Raw genomic sequence first — 12,843 nt, 5'->3', positions numbered from 1 at the left:
CAGTATTCTAACCACTGCCAGTGATCTAGCTGCCAGTAGACGTCTGTGTAACACCAGACTAGCACCCTGAGTATAGTGTTAGTGTGAAATAAAAATTAGATAGAATTTAGAATTAGGTGGGTCCTATTGTTGTTTATGGCATTTAAAAAATTTTTTTAAAGTTTATTATGGGGGCGGCTAGGTGGCGCAGTGGATAGAGCACTGGTCCTGCAGTCAGGAGTGCCTGAGTTCAAATCCAACCTCAGACACTTAATAATTATCTATCTGTGTGGCCTTGGGCAAGCCACTTAACCCCATTGACTTGCAAAAAAAACCTAAAAAAATTTAATATGAACTGAAAATACATTAAGCAAAAAAGAATATTTCAATATACAAAGAAAAAAAGATTGTTTTTAAAACTGTACTCATATATAACGTGTGTGTGTGTGTGTGTGTGTGTGTGTGTGTATGAAAATTTATTCTGGTACTGACAAAACTTCCCTGCTTGTTTTCCAAATCATTTTCCATGGAAAGATTTTACTAAAAGATTATTCTATGCTATCACAGTCTGACTCCCAGTTTTTTTAAATGTAGTACCTTCTCAAAAAAAAGATGAATTCTCTTTTAGGAGGGTAGTGACTTATATAGAGTATCATTCTAAGATGACAGATTTTTTTCCAAGGGGCAAAGGATCTTAGAGATCACTTTATATCATCCCCTCATTTTATGGACAAGGAAACTGGATCTCAGAACAGTGAAATTTTAATGCCAAAGTTTGAGAAACGAGAGAGAGAGAGACAGAGACAGAGACAGATACAGACTAGGAATGTGAGATGTACCAGTTTTCTTAGTGGTGTTTGGTTGGAGGCAGCTTTTTATTCCTACACAGGTGGGAATCCTGTTTTTGCTCCCTACAACAATCCTTGCCATTTTGGCCCTAAGCACTGTAGGCAAATCCCAATCAGGATGCACTTGTTTTGTGAAATGAACATATATCCTTTATAGTAGACCAAGACCTCATTTTAATTTGTGACCCAACCCAGGTCTCCAACTGTCAAGAGCTCTTGCATTAATCCTCTGCTAGTGAAAAACCCTTCTGGCCTCCATTGTGATTAACTCATTGACTGTGATCACAGAATATAGTCATATATGGCAGTAAAATTCCCAAGTGAAAGGGGGGGGGCGTTACAACTTGGTGGTAAAGGATTCAGAAGGGGAAAATGTCATGTTGGTATCATGGTAGGAAAAGTGCTGCCTTTATATTATATGAAGTGTTGGAACTGGTTGAGCCTTATACCAGTGGCACAGCCAGGAAGCCAGATTGAGAGATATCAATGAGACTTTGTACTAGAGGATAGACATAGACATTAAGAAAATTCAGGAATGAAGGTTTTGTTTATATTAGTAACAAAAGAGACTGGTGCATAAAAGTTTTTAAAGTATAACAGATCTATTAAACACCTACTGTATCACAGATGCTAAGAATATAAAGATTAAAAAGACAATACTACAATACAATCTCTGCCATCAAGTTGCTTACCATGTAAGGATATATCTGGCATATACACAAATATAATATATAGGTAGTCTGTGATAAGAGTAAAAAGGAAAACCAAGATTGCCAAGAAAATTTGAAGAAGAAACAATCATTATGGGCTAGGAGATTCAGAGAAATATTCATAGAGAAGAGATGGTATGTTAATTGTTCCTGGAAGGTTTCAGAACATAAAAATAAGGATAGAGAGTGCATTCTAGAAACATGCATTGAGATAGGGAAGTACAGGAGAAGATCAGAGAAAATCTGGTAATCCAGTTCCACTGGTGTGGAATGTGGGTGGATAGGTTGGGGTCAGATTATATAGAATGCCAGAAAAAAAGAAGGTTGTATTTTCCCTTATGGGCAATGGGAGCTGCCAATGGTATATTTGAACCAACTGAGTGGTATATTCAGGCCTGTTCCTCAGGAAAAATTACTTTGGGAAGCAGTGTGAAGAATGATTCAGGTAAGGGACAGACTGGAACCTGTTGGGCCAATCAAGTTCTATAGGCAAAGGATAATACGGGTCTGAACTAGATCATGCCATTTCCTCCTGATGATCTTACATAGGATTTAAAAAAATATATATATATATATATATATATATATATATATATATATATATGTATATATATATACACATATATATATATTTCATTTTTATTTAGTCAACATAAATCCTTCTTTCCTACCCAATGCTAATCTTTCCCCCAATGAGAATGAAAAAAAAAAATTACAAACATGTCTTCCAATAAAACAATGTCCAAAAAATATATGTCTCAATTTGTACTCTTATCTCTCACCTTTCTTTTAAGACATGGATAGCATGTTTCATCATTAGCCTTCTGGAATTGCAGTTGGAATTACATTAAGCAGAATCTCTAAAGTTGTCCTTGTAATATTTTTGTAATTGTATAAACTATTTGAATCTGTTCACTCTGTATCCGTTTATATACTTTTCACATGTTTTTCTGAAATTGTTCACTTTATATTTTCATACAGCACAGTTGTATTCTATTATATTTATAAAGCATAACAGGTCCAGTCATTTATGTGTACCCCCTGAGATTCCCATTTTTTGCCATCTCAGAGTTATATTTTTCTTCATCCTTCCTTAGAGTTCCTTTTGCTTAAGACTTCCTTAATATACCTCCCTTCCCACTTTTCCCTTCTCCCTTTTCTCTCTTATCTCTATCCAGATGTGTGTGTGTGTGATTACACATTTTATTTGTACCTCTCACGCATTTTAATCCTGTTTTATTTTATATTGTAGTGTTAAAAGTGACAGTGGAATAAACTATCTTCAGAAAGCAGTTATCTCAGTTTTTCCCACATTCTAGAATATGAGGAAAATTCATTTCTAAGTCTAGTTGCCTAAGATTTGGAGATTTCAGTGCAGATGGAGTGATGGATGAGTGAACATGGTTTCTGGGAAATTGAAGGATGGGTTGATTTTTCTCCTACTTTGAGTGTTTCAAAGGAAAAATTCATCAATAAAAAGTATGTAATTTCAGCTGTTTTGGATTTTACAAGAACAAGTACCCTAAGATAACACCATTGCTATCCAAGGTATCTCTAGAGAGGTCCTCAAAGAATCTGCCTCCTCTTGGTCATGTGTTTCTAACAAATTGATAAGGAGGAGTTTCTGAGGATAAAATGTACAAGTGGAAACTGTTCATGAGGTGACAGAAAACAGATCTAGAAATATTATAGAGATTGAAATAAAAGCATTGACTGGAACTTAAAAAGAGATTTAAACATTGCAGGAGATGGGGGGGGGCAGAATCTTTTACACCCTGCAAGTGCTGCTTCATTCGATTATCCACCTGTGACAAATCACAATTGAGACCCAGGTGTGGAAAGACAATAGAGATTTATTAAAGAAGTTACAACACAAAAGAAAGTGATAGAAAAGTTAAATAGAGATTTAGGAGTCTGGAAAGGTAGGAGAGAGAGAGAGAGAGGGAGCCCCTTCCTCAGATCTCCTTAAATTCTTCCTCAAAGTCCATGGGAGGGGTGGTGACCTGGGAATGACCCAAGTCCAGTATTGGAGATTTTTTGCCTTGGGTGGGGGGGGGGTGTCTCTTATGAGACTTGGACAAGCCTTGGACAAGTTTCCAGCACCTGCACTCCCTGGCTGCCCCACCAAAGGAGAAGGCAATCCAGATCATATTGAAAGTCAGGCCCTTAAGCCGGGGCCTAAATTAGAGGATAAAGGAAGGAAAATTGCCCTAACCTGTTATGCAAACAAAAGATTTACAAAATTTGTCTCCAAGTGATCTCCGCTCTCCCTTGGTTCTTTGTATCACAAGGTGTTGGAAAGAGTTTTTTTGAGGATTGTGTATGGGGGTAGCTAGGGGGTACTTGTTCAAATGTACTAGGATTTGGTCTAACATGAGGTTAAAAAAAAAAAGGAAAAAAGAGAGAAGTGATAATTAAGCTGTAGCAACTGCCCGTCCATTTTAATTGTAAGTTGTAGGTAGTACCTGACTAATCTTTTCTGAACCGAATAAAGTTCCTATGTCTCCTTTCCCACAATGCAAAGAAATAGATGGCATGGCATAGTAGAATGATGTTTAAATTTCATCTCACTCTGTGACCCTAGACAAGTGCTTTAACTTCTCCCTGCCTATTTTTAAGGTTTCTCATCATCAAAATGAAGGCGCTGAATTTAATGATCTTTGATGTGTCTTTCATTTCTAAAGCTATTACTATGATTAAGGCCTTAAAGAAAGTCAGTACAATGCATTAATTATTTATTAACAGCTACTGTATTCAAATTATGCCTCTTCTGGCATCAGGGATGATCAAAAACAAAAAAAATTCTGTCATTCAAATAATTTATTTTCATAAAGATATATAGTGGGACCTATATAGATATATTTTTAGTAAAGATATGAGGTGAGAACAGAAATAACCTTGTGGTAGTTAAAGATTTCTTTAAGGATTTGGCACCTTGACTGATTCTTAAGGAAACTCATCAGATCCTCTCACTTTACTGATAAGGAAACTATGGCCTAGAGAAGACTATGGTTTGCCTTAGGTGACATGGGAAGTAATTAGGTTGAGGTTTGAACTTAGGACATCTTACTCCAAATTCAGGTGTTTTTGCATTTATGCCGTTTTGATCTATTTCTTTGGATTCTGAATTCTGAGATTCATCAGAACTCTTCATTTCTAATAGTAAAATTAGACTGTAGAGCAATAAAATATCATTATTTGAGACTCTACTACAAGTTTATGTGTTCCTTTTATATAGTAAAGAGCTTAAAATATCTTTGTTGGCAGAGTTTCAAGGTCTTAAAAATAAGGGGACTACAACTGAAAAATAGATTTAAAGAAACAAGGGTCCTTTCTTGTGCTTTCAGCTTCTGAATCTGAGAATTTGACTTTTATGTATGTAGTACCCACTGTATTAATATATAAATATTAGCTTATTGCAAATTATAATTTCCTTCTTAACTGAGCAGTATTTATTTATATCTTAGTATATAGTTGTCATTTGAAAGTATTATGAGGGGCAACTAAGTGGTGCAGTGGATAGAGTACCAGGCCTGGAGTTAAGAGGACCTGAGTTTAAATCCTACCTGAGACATTTCATAATTACCTAGCTGTGTGACCTTGGGCAAGTCACTTAACCTCCTTGCCTTGCAAAAAAAAAAAGAAAAAAGAGAGGAAGTATCATGGTGTGTTCGAAAGAGCAATGGAATAACAGTCAGAAGACTTCAAATACTAGCAATTACTTTTGGATTTTATGATCTAAGACTATAGTATCTTAAATGGGATAGGGGCTAATAAGTGACATTAGATGTCATCTGGTATCAAATTTCTTGCCTTCTCAATGGGTGGGGGAGGGTCTGAAGGAAAAGAGCTCATTTTGAATTAAAAAAATTTTTTGAGAAAAAAATTTAAATGATAACATTTTTAAATTAGAAAAATTTCAAAAAGATATTATTTAGTCCAACTTCTTCATTTTATAGGAGAAAACTAAGTCCCAGAGAGATTAATTGGCTTGTCCAGGGTCATGTAGGATGCAAATAGTAGATCTGATATAATTACCAGGCTACAAATTGTTTCATTCTTGAGTCTCACTGTGTGATTGACCTATATTTTTTCTGTTTACAACACTGATAATCTCCTTTTTGTTGGCTCTTTACCTGCACAGTTCTTTATTGTTAATATGCTACAGCCTCTTCATGCTCACTCCCCATCGTGTGACCTAAGTCTTTATCTCTACAGAAGCTATAGTCAACTTTTGTATATGTATAGCATCAGTGGAAGAATATTGTTGTCAAAGAGTTGGACCTATGTTTCATGAAGTTTGGGCTCATTAAAAGCTCTATAAAATGTCCCCAAAGAAATCCAGCTAGATAAGCACCTTATATTCCAATTCTTAGCCCAGTATCTACAGTATATCTAAGATAATACGTGCTGATGGACCAATCCTATGGATTGTCCATCTGAATGCATATAATAATTTGGATAATAGACATTTTAAAATCTATTTGTTTTTTCCCATTTAGGTAGATTAGCTAAAGTGGTTTGAGTGGTTTGATATCTTATGGTCAAGTGAAGAGAAGGGAGGAAACAAGCATTTATTAAGGGTTTACTGTATATGAGTTGCTTTGCTAAGTGGTTTACAAATATAACCTCATCTGAATCTCACAACCACCTTGGGAGATAGGTACTATTTTTAAAGACAGTTTAAGTGACTTCCTCAGACTCTTGTGGCCAAATTTGACTTCAAGTCTAGTACTCTACCCACTGTGCCACTAACCTGACTAGGTGCCACAAAGACCAGCTTCAAGTCCCATTTCTTATACTTTGTGACCCTGGGCAAGTCACTTAATCCTTTAGTGCTCTGGTAATCTGGTAAGACTTGGTAGTGGGGGGTTTCCTTATCCTGAAGTTTCCTATACCCATGAAATCCAGGTCCAATCTATTTCCCTGTGTAAATGCATTATTGCAAGACTTGATTATTTTCTCTCTTTACTAGCACTTAGTAAAGTGTCTATCTAGTAGAATGTATTTGATAAATACTTATTAACTGACTGACAGTATCATTTACAAACTAAAGGAGGGTTTCTCTCTTGAAAGAACTGTCATTTATTGAGTCTATCATGGGCCAAAACTGTGCTAAGTCCTATTAATATAAAAACAAAAATGCAAGACAATTTGTCTTCAAGGAGCTTACATTTTCATAGAACATGACAACTCATTTAAGCAGTAGATAGTAAAGGGTTTTGTTTTATTTTGTTTTTGGATAACAGGAATGTTAAATGAAGTTATAGGTCAAATGGTAGACAGATTGTTTCCAGGAATGGTTCATTGATTACTGCTCCCAGAGCAAAAAGGTAAAAGGTGGAGGTGGGAGAGGCATTGAGCCACATGATGAGAATATAACCAGAATGCCTTGTGATAGGTTAAAGTGATCTACTTAGACTCTGCATTGGACTTCATTTGATATTAACAGAGGTTTTTATAAAAAGATATCTCTGGGTTTTTGTCTTTCAAGAAATCTTAATATATGATTAGGTAGATAAGAATGGTGGTGACCTTGAAAACAGATGGATTGAGAAATTTCAGTGATCGGTCTAAAAATAATATTATTTTAATGTGTTACTACTGTCCCAATTGCTGTGATGAAAGAAATTATTTCTTAAATCACTTGTAAAACTTATTCTATTCTTTATTCTGAGCCTTTTTTTTCTTTTAGTCAGTGGTGTTTTGGGATGAATGCATTGCTAGTTAGCAGTTTTCCCTCACAAGTGATGCTCTTGAGAGAAGACTGGAAACATTGTCATCTTTTGTCCCTCCCTGCCTTTCATCTCTCATTGTGGTACCAGTCTTTTCCTATCATCAGTTGACACTGGCTTGAAGCTATTTAGATACTAAGAAATGAACATTCTTGTTCTTGAATAATGAGCTTTGTGAGTAGAGATATTTTTAGTCCTTTTGGATGTTGATAATAGTCCTTTGAGTGATCTGTGAAATAGGGACAGTGGTCTGTCCACACCATTGAGTTTAACCTGTTTATCCTTTTCACTTAAGGAATATACAGTAATAATATGGCACACTCCTATAGAGGCTATGCAGATTTACTGTATATTATAAAGAAGGAAGGCACTGTATATTGGAGATATTGATTTCGAAGGGAAGAAGAGACAGAAATACCCTTTTCAAAAAGTCAATTTCTGTCACCAGTTCTTATATAGTAAGCTTATTGACAGCAATTAAAGAACCATACCAGTTTATCATTCATCCATCATTAGTGAAGAATGAAATATTCCATCTAAATGAATGGTCTAGATAATATAAGCTTTTCCCTTTAAGTACCAAAAAACTTTCTTAAATTTTTTTTTTAATCTGGCATGGCAAATGCATTACATTTTCCCTCACTTGTTAAATTAAAACAATAATGGTAAAAACTGTTTTTTTGTAGTCATAGTTCATTTTTTAATTGTTTTTTGTATTTTACAATTTTCCCCCATCTCACTTCCTTCCCCCCACCCACAGAAGGCAGTCTGATAGTCTTTCATTGTTTCCATGCTATACATTGAATGTGTTGAGAGAGGAATCATATTCTTAAGGAAAAAAATAAAATATAAGAGATAGCAAAATTACATAAGATACCTTTTTTATTTTATTTTATTTTTTAGATTTTTGCAAGGCAATGGGGTTAAGTGGCTTGCCCGAGGCCACACAGTTAGGTAATTGTTATTAAGTGTCTGAGGCCAGATTTGAACCCAGGTACTCCTGACTCCAGGGCCGGTGCTTTATCTACTACGCCACTTAGCCGTCCCATAAGATACCTTTTTTAAAAAAAAAATTAAAAATTATAGTCTTTGGTCTTTGTTTAAACTCCACAATTCTTTCTTTGGATACAGATGGTATTCTCCAACGCAGATACTCTAAAATTGTCCCTGATTGTTGCACTGATGGAATGAGGAAGTCCAATAAACTTGATCATCACCCCCATGTTGCTGTTAGGGTATACAGTGTTCTTCTGGTTCTGCTCTTCTCACTCAGCATCAGTTCATGCATATCCTTCCAGGCTTCTCTGAATTCCCATCCCTCCTGGTTTCTAATAGAACAATATTGTTCCATAAAGTACATATACCATAATTTGTTCAGCCATTCCCCAATTGATAGACATTCACCCAGTTTCCAATTCTTTGCTACCACAAACAGGGCTGCTATGAATATATTTTTGTACAAGTGATGTTTTTATTCTTTTTCATGATCTCTTCTCTGTGTGTGTGTGTGTGTGTGTGTGTGTGTGTGTGTGTGTATTAGACCCAGTAGTGGTATTGCTGGGGGGGAGAAATCTATTTTTAATGGTAAACCCAGTTCACTCAGTCCAAATGAGACTCATGAAGCTAGAGAGCAGAAGTGGAATGAAGCTGGAGGAAGGAAAGATGTAGGAGATCATGTGGAGCTATGAAAGAGCAAGTATAGGCAGTTTGTTTTTCATTCAGTTGTTGTCCGACCCTTTGGGGTCCTATTTGGGGTTTTCTTGGCAAAGATACTGGAATGATTTACCATTTCCTTCTTCAGCTCATTTGTAGATGAAGAAACTGAGGCAAACAGGGCAAGTGACTTAGCCAGGTTTACACAGCTAGAATCTGAAGCCAGATTTCAACTCAGGAAGATGAGTCTGACTCCAGACCAAGCACTATCTAGTATAGACCACTTAATTGTGCATTAGGTAGAGTGAACACACAGAAAGGGGCCAAGATTCCTGAAGGGAGAGGGAGCCTGTTTGGGAAAATTATGTTATTGCAATCTTACTTTGTTATAAATACTAAGAAGTTATTAATGTATCTCTTTTCTCCCCTTTGACTTTTCAAAGAAACTTGAAACCTTTCCCTCCAGACATGAGGAAAGTCTCTATCTCATTCACTTAGTCTTTATAAACAGCATTAGCCCCAAACCGTTGGTAGTAGAGATATGTATTGGAAACTCAGTATGGAGGTGGTATCTGAGGGGGAAACATTGCTGGTGAAGTAATAGAACCATTTTGCCAGAAATATTGACTCTTATTAGTAGCTTAGAGCTACCAGAAGGATAAAGAGAATTACAGATACTTTGACACTATTATCTAGAGTGGGAAACAGTTTATACAGGAAAACCCATCTGGGCAGCAAGTCTGTTTTAGGATGAAGAACAAGTAAGAATTAATGAACAACCTTGACCATTACCCTACCACTGCTATAAATAGTAAATAAGTTAGAAATACTTGGTATATGACTTTGGTTTCTCTTTTTGTTTGTTTTTTAATTTTATTCAAGAAAGGATTCTTTCCTGTCTGGTCTGAGATATTTCTATCAATATCAATTAAGCAGCATCCAAGTAATGAGTTCTAGTGTGCTGAGTTTCATATGGTTGTAACTCCGGCATGCTACTCAGAGGGGAGAAGGAAGGTTAATCATTTAGAGTATGAAAAATCAAAGGACCATTTCTTAAACTAGACATCTTTGCTGCTACTGTTACTGATGATCTCTTCTAATGAAATTTTTAGTTATCAGTCTAATTGATAAAATAGCATTCCTAAATTATATTCATTTGCTATCTTGATTAATAAAGGATACAAATTAAGAGATGGGATAGTAGAAAGACCTATATACTGGAAATCAGAAAAGAAAGCTGATTTTTTGACACTCATCTTCAACATTTGCTGTGTCCTCTCAGTAAAAGGTCCAAGTTCTGTGAGTCTGTTTCCTCATCTATAAAATGAGAGTAATGATGCTGCCTACCTTTTATGAACTTTCAAGTACTATATGTGTTATTAATATTCACATATTTTTCTTCCTTAAAGTACATAATAAATGCAGTGTTACATTCATTATTAAAGACAGCCATAGATTTTTTTTTTCATAATCTTAAATTTGCCCTGCTTTGGTGCTAAACTTATCTCTCAGTGTGAAGGATAAGGAGATGGCATCAGTAAAATTTTATAATAGGACATAATTTATAGCTCTTTTACTTACAAATCACTTTTATGTACATCATTTCATCAGATCCTTGTAACAACTCCGAGAAGTAGGTAATGCAGACAACTGTACTTTGCAGATAATACAGTTTACAAACTGTGGCTCAGAGACAGTAATTTCCTGATTCAAAGTTACATGACTAGAATATTGCAAAACTTGAACTAGAGTCCAGGTCTTCAGAATCAAAGTCTACCACTCTTTATGTTATTACACTGCTACTGCCCAGGAACAAATCTCGACACAACAATCATGTATTGACTACTCCTGCACAATGAAAAAGCTTGTAAAAATTAAATTGCTTTAGTAAGCTATCTGATCTGACTTTTATTGATAAGTAAAAAGTTTGTCGCACCCTTTATTAAGTCTGTTTCCTAGTTTAAAGTGATTGTGGAAGTACAAGCTCTACATTGCCTGGTTTTTAAAAAGACTTTAAGTTAGTCAAATTGACTAGAACTGGTTGCTTGTATCTGGGTAGAAAATGCTGGGTCCTGAGAAGTTATAGCAGAGAGCTAAGCAAAGTTGAAGCCACTTTTCTGGCATATAGAAAATAATCCTAGACCTAAGGTCAACAAAAATGTGGCTGTAACTCACAATAATGTCCTGCTCTGACAGAACATGTATACATAAAAGATCTGCTGTGTTGGACAAGACTATTTGCTAAAAACCAATCCTTACATCCAAGAAATAATGAATGTGTTCTCCCTGCTTCAAAGCTATGAGTATCCTTCTCCTAATATGGCTAATCATTGACCAAAAATTACTGAATAACCCTAAGGATACTGCTGATATTAATAATCCTTGCTCATTATCATTAAAAGCTCATAGTTACAGAGCACTCTCATATTTGCATGCATTTGATGCTCATAACAACCAAGTGCAGTAAGTTCTATTGTTATCTCTCATTTTACAGATGAGGAAACTGAGGCTGAGAAAAGTTAAGTAACTTATCCAGAGTCTTGTTACTATATATATATATATATATATATATATATATATATATATTCAGTGTCTAAAGTAGGATTCAACCTCAGTTCTTTCTGACTGAGACCAGCATTCTTTCTGCTATCCCACTGCTTCTATTTGTGATTTCATTAGTATAGAAAAGTTCTGGTGTGTGTTTGTCAATGATCCTTGACTCTTCCCTCTTTCCTACCCCATATTCCAATCAATTGCCAAGTCTTGCTTTTCTTCCCCCTATAATATCTTTCTTCTTTTCTTTTTTATACACTCACATAGTTGACATTCCAGGTCTTCCCTCACCTGGATTATTGTGGTTTCTTTGCTATTTCATTTCTTTGTTTCAGTTTTCCCCCTACTATCTTTCCTGTATACTACTTTCATTTGTTTTGTTTTATTTTTATTTATATATGTATCTTTTTAAAAAACTAAGTTGGAAGTTATCTGAATATAGAGGTCTCTTTCTTTTTTCTTCCTTCCTTTATTCTTTTTCAAATCTTCTTGCACAAAATGACTAATATGGAAATGTTTTACATGATTGCATGAGTATAACCCATATCAGATTGCTTACTGTCTCAGGGATGGGTGAGGGAAGGGAAGGGAAGAAGGAATAGAATTTGGAATTCAAAACTCAAAAAAAAGTTACAAATTGTTTTTACATTTAAATTGGGGAAAACAAGATATTATTTTAAAATAATAACATCAACAAAATTAAAGTTATTGAATTCCCATCAATATCTACATTGGGTTTCTCTTGCTAACTCCCCCCCTTTATAAAGTGAGATAATATGGGCAAACCTTAAAGCAGTCAATTAATTAATGATAGCTATTTCTTCTTCGTCAGAATGTCTATGTGATTAGAATTTCTTTCTTCAGAATTTCCCTTCTTTCTTAAATGAGTTCCTACGTACAATTTCAGGCCATGGTCAGTCAACTAGCATGTATTAAGTGCCTACTAAGTGCCAGACACAATGGTCTGAGCAGTAGGAATATAAAGAAAGTCTCCTTTTGAGATGCTCACAGTCTAATACCAAAAGACACTGCCAGCTCTTTCTTTGAGTACTTGGTAATCTATTTTCCCCCAAAACCTTGTGTGTTTATCAAGGTGCCATACTTGGAAAAGAGGACCAGAGTTCTTGCCTTAACTATGTCACTTTTACTTGTGACCTAAAACAAGTCATTTGACCTCTCTGAGCCTCAATTCGCTCATCTGTAAAATAAGAGATTAAAAAAAAGTAAGAAGAAAAGAAAAATAAGGTTCTATCCAGTTCAGATCTAGTTTTCTCTCTTCTTTCTTCACCTGCCTACTTTCCTTAGCATTGACCTGTGTAAGTACAGCTCTAAGGAAGCCTTTATTACCTTTTCTGTTTTTTTTCT

At 35.3% G+C, this 12,843-nt stretch overlaps 1 protein-coding gene across 2 annotated transcripts in view; it reads left to right on the top strand.

Moving 5' to 3' along the window:
* MAP7 (microtubule associated protein 7) overlaps nucleotides 1–12,843 on the top strand; it is a 229,253-nt gene that overhangs the window by 93,156 nt on the left and 123,254 nt on the right. The gene's annotated exons all lie outside the window — the stretch shown is intronic.

This window comes from Macrotis lagotis, chromosome 5 (genome assembly GCF_037893015.1).
Source record: "Macrotis lagotis isolate mMagLag1 chromosome 5, bilby.v1.9.chrom.fasta, whole genome shotgun sequence".
NCBI lineage: Eukaryota > Metazoa > Chordata > Mammalia > Peramelemorphia > Peramelidae > Macrotis > Macrotis lagotis.
This window is presented reverse-complemented; position numbering and strand designations above follow the sequence as displayed.